The sequence below is a fragment of the Arachis hypogaea genome, chromosome 1 (assembly GCF_003086295.3).
Source record: "Arachis hypogaea cultivar Tifrunner chromosome 1, arahy.Tifrunner.gnm2.J5K5, whole genome shotgun sequence".
NCBI lineage: Eukaryota > Viridiplantae > Streptophyta > Magnoliopsida > Fabales > Fabaceae > Arachis > Arachis hypogaea.
The window spans coordinates 58,714,886-58,722,304 of record NC_092036.1 but is presented as its reverse complement, the minus strand read 5'-3'; the positions used below and the strand labels follow the sequence as shown (position 1 = coordinate 58,722,304).

At 39.5% G+C, this 7,419-nt stretch overlaps 1 non-coding gene across 1 annotated transcript; it reads left to right on the top strand.

Moving 5' to 3' along the window:
* The first annotated feature begins 7,104 nt into the window (after nucleotides 1-7,104).
* Nucleotides 7,105-7,212, top strand: LOC112715857 (small nucleolar RNA R71). Its single transcript, XR_003160026.1, has one exon. It is a non-coding gene; the product is annotated as a small nucleolar RNA R71 (small nucleolar RNA).
* The last annotated feature ends 207 nt before the right edge of the window (nucleotides 7,213-7,419 follow it).

Here is a 7,419-nt window from a genome sequence, read left to right as displayed (position 1 = left end):
TCCATGGCAGTGCCATAGAATCTTCTGTGCTTCTTCCTTAGGCACACATCTACGGATTACTCCGTCTGCACATCTCTTGAAGAGATATGGTTCATCCCAAAGATAGTACTTTGCATCTGTGATCAATTTCTTTGATTGCAGCCTACTGTACTCTTTGGGTATGAATCTCACTGCCTTGTAGTTTGCAATGTCTGCAAACCATGGCACTTCCTGGATGGCAAAGAGTTGCTCATCCGGAAAGGTTTCAGAGATCTCAGTGAGAGGGAGGGACGCCCCTTCTACTGGTTCTATTCGGGACAGGTGATCTGCTACTTGGTTTTCTGTCCCTTTTCTGTCTCTTATTTCTATATCAAACTCTTGCAGAAGCAACACCCATCTTATAAGTCTGGGTTTTGAATCCTGCTTTGTGAGTAGATATTTAAGAGCAGCATGATCAGTGTACACAATCACTTTTGATCCTACTAAATAGGATCTGAATTTGTCAATGGCGTAAACCACTGCAAGTAACTCTTTTTCTGTGGTTGTGTAATTCTTCTGTGCGTCATTTAGAACACGGCTGGCATAGTAAATGACGTGCAGAAGCTTGTCATGCCTTTGTCCCAACACTGCACCAATGGCATGGTCACTGGCATCACACATCAATTCAAATGGTAATGTCCAGTCTGGTGCGGAGATGATTGGTGCTGTGACCAACTTAGCTTTCAGAGTCTCAAATGCCTGCAGACACTCTTTATCAAAGATAAATGGCGTGTCAGCAGCTAGCAGGTTGCTCAGAGGTTTGGCGATTTTTGAAAAATCCTTTATAAACCTCCTATAGAATCCTGCATGCCCCAGAAAGCTTCTGATTGCCTTAACATTGGCAGGTGGTGGTAATTTTTCAATTACCTCTACCTTAGCTTGATCCACCTCTATTCCTTTGTTTGAGATTTTGTGCCCAAGGACAATTCCTTCAGTCACCATAAAGTGACATTTTCCCAGTTTAAAACCAGGTTAGTCTCTTGGCATCTTTTCAGAACAAGTGCTAAATGGTTAAGGCAGGAGCTGAATGAGTCTCCAAATACTGAAAAGTCATCCATGAAGACTTCCAGGAATTTTTCCACCATATCAGAGAAAATTGAGAGCATGCACCTCTGAAAGGTTGCAGGTGCATTGCACAGGCCAAATGGCATCCTTTTGTATGCAAATACTCCAGATGGACATGTGAATGCCGTTTTCTCCTGATCCTGGGGATCTACTGCAATTTGATTATAACCTGAATATCCATCCAGGAAGCAGTAGTATTCATGACCTGCTAGTCTTTCTAGCATTTGGTCTATGAATGGTAAAGGAAAATGATCATTTCTGGTGGCTGTATTGAGCCTTCTATAATCAATACACATACGCCACCCTGTAACTGTTCTTGTAGGAACCAGTTCATTTTTTTCATTGTGAACCACTGTCATGCCTCCCTTCTTAGGGACGACTTGGACAGGGCTTACCCAGGGGCTGTCAGAAATAGGATAAATAATCCCAGCCTCTAGTAATTTAGTGACCTCCTTCTACACCACTTCCTTCATGGCTGGGTTCAGCCGCCTTTGTGGTTGGACCACTGGCTTGGCGTCACCCTCCAATAGGATCTTGTGCATGCATCTGGCTGGACTAATGCCCTTAAGATCACTGATGGACCACCCAAGAGCTGTCTTGTGTGTCCTTAGCACTTGAATTAGTGCTTCCTCTTCCTGTGGCTCTAAGGTAGAGCTTATAATTACAGGAAAGGTATCACCTTCTCCCAAAAATGCATATTTCAGGGATGGTGGTAATGGTTTGAGCTCGGGTTTAGGAAGTTTCTCCTCTTCCTGAAGGATTTTCAGAGGTTCTACTATTCTCTCTGATTCCTCCAGGTCAGGCTGAACATCTTTAAAGATGTCCTCTAGCTATAATTCGAGACTCTCAGCCATATTGACCTCTCTTACTAGAGAGTCAATAATATCAACACTCATGCAGTCATTTGGGGTGTCTGGATGTTGCATGGCTTTGACAACATTCAACTTGAACTCCTCCTCATTGACTCTCAAGGTTACTTCCCCTTTTTGGACGTCAATGAGGGTTCGGCCAGTTGCTAGGAAAGGTCTTCCTAGAATGAGAGTTGCACTCTTGTGCTCCTCCATTTCCAGCACCACAAAGTCAGTAGGAAAGGCAAATGGCCCAACCTTGACAATCATGTCTTCAATTACGCCTGATGGGTATTTAATGGAGCCATCAGCAAGTTGAAGACATATCCTGGTTGGTTTGATTTCTTCAGTCAAACCAAGCTTTCTGATAGTAGATGCAGGTATTAGGTTGATACTTGCCCCAAGATCACATAAAGCTTGCTTGGTACAAGTACCCTCTAATGTGCATGGTATCATAAAGCTCCCGGGATCTTTAAGCTTCTCAGGTAAGCTTTTCAGAATGACTGCACTGCATTCTTCAGTGAGGTAAACTTTTTCAGTCTCCCTCCAATCCTTTTTATGACTCAAGATCTCTTTCATGAACTTAGCATAGGAAGGTATTTGCTCAAGTGCTTCTGCAAATGGAATCTTTATTTCAAGAGTCCTGAGATAGTCTGCAAAGCGAGCAAATTGCTTATCCTGTTCTGCTTGGCAAAGTTTTTGAGGATAAGGCATTTTGGCTTTATATTCCTCAACCTTAGTTGCTGCAGGTTTATTACCTACAGAAGTGGGTTGGGAAGCCTTTTTAGGAAGGTTGTTATCAGCACTTGTATGTGACTGATCCCCCACTGGCATTTGAATGCCAGGGGTGGAAGCTGGAGTGGCGTTAGGCACCATCTCCTTATCTGTTACTGGCGTCTGAACGCCAGAACTATGCTTCCCTTGGGCGTTCAACGCCGGATTCATGCTTGTTTCTGGCGTTGAACACCAGAAATGAGCATGGTCTGGGCGTTCAGCGCCAGACTTATTCCTCTCTGGGCTCTGATTGTCCTCAGAGGGATTTTGAGTAGCTATTTGTTCATTTCTTGGCTTCCTGCTGCTTTGAAGTGAGGTATTTAATGTTTTCCCACTTCTTAATTGAACTGCTTGGCATTCTTCTACTATTTGTTTTGACAGTTGCCTTTCTGTTTGCTTTAACTGTACTTCCATATTCCTGTTAGCCATTCTTGTTTCTTGTAGTATTTCCTTGAATTCTGCTAGCTGCTGGGTTAGAAAGTCTAATTGCTGATTGAATTCATTAGCCTGATCCATAGGACTGAGTTCAGCAGTTACTGTTTTAACTTCTTCTTTCATGGAAGGTTCACTGCTTAGGTACAGATGCTGATTTTTGGCAACTGTATCAATAAGCTCTTGAGCTTCTTCAATTGTTTTTCTCATATGTATAGATCCACCAGCTGAGTGGTCTAGAGAAATCTGAGCTTTTTCTGTAAGCCCATAGTAGAAGATGTCTAATTGCACCCACTCTGAAAACATTTCAGAGGGGCATTTTCTTAGCATCTCTCTGTATCTCTCCCAAGCATCATAAAGGGATTCATTATCTCCTTGTTTGAAGCCTTGGATGTTTAGCTTTAGCTGTGTCATCCGTTTTGGAGGGAAATAGTGATTCAGGAATTTTTCTGATAGCTGTTTCCATGTTTTTATGCTATTCTTAGGCTGGTTATTTAACCACCTCTTAGCTTGATCTTTTACAGCAAATGGAAACAGTAATAATCTGTAGACATCCTGATCTACTTCCTTATCATGTACTGTGTTAGCAATTTGTAAAAATTGTACCAGAAACTCTGTAGGTTCTTCCTGTGGAAGACCGGAATACTGGCAGTTTTGCTGCACCATGATAATGAGCTGAGGATTCAACTCAAAGCTACTAACTCCAGTGGAGGGTATACAGATACTACTCCCATATGAAGCAGTAGTGGGGTTAGCATATGACCCCAGAGTCCTCCTGGACTGTTCATTCCCACTTAATTCCATGATGGAATAAAGGAGATGATATGTATGTTGATATTATTTATTTTATTATAAAAATAATTTTTGAAATAATAAAATAAAACAAAAACCGAAATAAAAAATTTTTTAAATTATATATATATATATATAATTTTTTTTTTAAACTTAAAAAGATAAGAATTGAAAAATTTTGAAATTGAAATCTGAAATTTTTATATAAAAATTTCGAAAATATGGTTTAAAATTAGTTAGAAAAGATATATTTTTTTGAATTTTGAATTTTATGATGGAAGGGAAAAACACATAAAAGACACAAGACTTAAAATTTTTAGATCTAATGCTCCTTATTTTCGAAAATTTTGGAGAGAAAACACCAAGGAACACCAAACTAAAAAATTTTAAGATCAAAACACAAGAAAGACTCAAGAACACCTTGAAGATTCACAAGAACACCAAGAACAAAAGAAAGAACACCAAACTTTAAATTTTTAGAAAACCAAGACAAATTTTCGAAAATTTAAGAAAACTTAACAAGAAAACACCAATTATGAAGATTTTAAAGAAGATACCCAATTATGAAGAACAACTACTAATGCTCCAGCCAATTGGGCAGTAACTTCAGTGTTGATTTTAAAGATGTATTATATTTATGGATAAAAGTATAATTTTCGAAGGTTAATATTTTGAAAAAGCATAAGAAAAACAAGAAAAGACACAAAACAAGAAAAACTCAAGATCAAACAAGCAAAATAAACAAGAACAACTTGAAGATCAATGAAGAACAAAAAAAAAACGCAAGTTCAAAAATTTCAAGAAAAATATAAAATATGCAACTAACACCAAACTTAGAACAAGACACTAAACTCACGAAAAAAAATTGAAAATTGATGGATAATAATAATTTTGAAAAATTCTTTTTGAAAAGGGAATAAAGGACTAAAGATTTAATGACTCTGTAGCAACAAAAATAAATTATTCCAAATCTAAGAAATAAAATAAACCTTTAGTTTGTTCAAACTCAAACAATCCCCGGCAACGGCGCCAAAAACTTGGTGCACGAAATTGCAATAACACTTTTTGCAATCCGCACAACTAACCAGCAAGTGCACTGGGTCGTCCAAGTAATACCTTACGTGAGTAAGGGTCGATCCCACGGAGATTATTGGTTTGAAGCAAGCTATGTTTATTTTATTATTCTTAGTCAGGATATTAATTAAAATTATCAGTTGGAATTATTAGAAAAATAAAAGAGTGTGAAATAGTTACTTGTTGTGCAGTAATGGAGAATATGTTGGAGTTTTGGAGATGCTTTGTCCTCTGAATTTCTGCAATGTAATATTCAACTCAATTGTTTGTAAAGCCCGACTACGGCAAGCTGTATGTAGGGTGTCACCATTGTCAGTGGCTACTTCCCATCCTCTCAGTGAAAACGTTCCAGATGCTCTGTCACAGCACGGCTAATCAGCTGTCGGTTCTCGATCATGTTGGAATAGGATCCATTGATCCTTTTGCGTTTGTCATCACGCTCAGCAATCACGAGTTTGAAGCTCGTCACAGCCATTCAATCCTTGGATCCTACTCGGAATACCACAGACAAGGTTTAGACCTTCCGGATCCTCAAGAGTGGCCGCCATCAATTCTAGCTTATACCACGAAGATTCTGATTAAGGAATCTAAGAGACGCTCATTCAGTCTGATGTAGAACGGAGGTGTTTGTCAGGCACACGTTCATGAGTTGCGGAAGGTGATGAGTGTCACGGATCATCACCTCCTTCACAATTAAGCGCGAATGAACATCTTAGATCAGACCATACACACGTTGAGTGAAATAGAAACAATTGCATTAATTCATCGAGACGCTGCAGAGCTCCTCACCCCCAACAATGGAGTTTAGAGACTCATGCAAATAGTATGTAATTCAGATCTGAAAATGTCATGAGGTACAAGATAAGTCTCTAAAAGTTGTTTAAATAGTAAACTAGTAACCTAGGTTTACAGAATATGAGTAAACTAAGATGATTGGTGCAAAAATCCACTTCTGGGGCCCACTTGGTGTGTGCTGGGGTTGAGACTAAAGCTATCCACGAGCTAAGGCTTTTCTTGGAGTTGAACGCCAAGTTATAACGTGTTTTGGGCGTTCAACTCCGGACAGCAGCATGTACTTGGCGTTTAACGCCAAGTTACGTCGTCTATCTTCGCGCAAAGTATGGACTATTATATATTGCTGGAAAGCCCTGGATGTCTACTTTCCAAAGCCGTTGAGGGCGCGCCAATTGGACTCCTGTAGCTCCAAAAAATCCATTCCGAGTGTAGGGAGGTCAGGATCCAACAGCATCCGCAGTCCTTTTTTAGCCTAACTCAGATTTTTGTTCAGCTCCCTCAATTTCAGCCAGAAATTACCTGAAATCATAGAAAAACACACAAACTCATAGTAAAGTCCAGAAATATGATTTTTGCCTAAAAACTAATAATATTCTACTAAAAACTAACTAAAACATGCTAAAATCTACATGAAATTACCCCCAAAAAGCGTATAAAATATCCGCTCATCAGAGGACCTTGTTTCACTCATGAAACTTAAAGTGGCCTTAGATAGATCAGAGACTAAGTTTGCTAAATTAGAAGTGCTCTGCTCAGAATTCTCTGTCTATTACTGAGAAGATGATGGATAAGGCTTGCTATTGCTGAGCCTGTTTCTTTCACCATTATTAAAGCCTTATTGAGGCTTTTGTTGATCCTTCCATGAGAAATTTGGATGATTTCTCCATGATGAATTATAGGTGTTTCCATAAGGTTCACCCATATAATTTACCTCTGCTATTGCAGGGTTCTTAGGATCATAAGCTTCTTCTTCAGAAGATGCCTCTTTAGTACTGTTGGATGCATTTTGCCATCCATTCAGACTTTGAGAAATCATGTTGACTTGCTGAGTTAACATTTTATTCTGAGCCAATATGGCATTCGGAGCATCAATTTTAAGAACTCCCTTCCTTTGAGGCGTCCCATTACTCACGAAATTCCTCTCAGAAGTATACATGAATTGGTTATTTGCAACCATGTCAATGAGTTCTTGAGCTTCTGCAGGCGTTTTCTTTAGGTGAATGGATCCACCTGTAGAATGGTCCAGTGACATCTTAGAGAATTCAGATAGACCATAATAGAATATATCCAAAATGGTCCATTCAGAAAGCATGTTAGAAGGACACCTTTTGGTCATCTGCTTGTATCTTTCCCAAGCTTCATAGATGGATTCACCATCTTTTTGTTTGAAGGTCTGAACATCCACTCTAAGCTTGCTCAGCTTTTGAGGAGGAAAGAACTTAGCCAAGAAGGCCGCGACCAGCTTATCCCAAGAGTCCAGGCTATCTTTAGGTTGTGAGTCCAACCATGTTCTAGCCCTGTCTCTCACAGCAAAAGGGAAAAGCATGAGCCTGTAGACTTCAGGATCTACTCTATTAGTCTTAACAGTCTCACAGATCTGCAAGAACTCAGTTAAAAACTG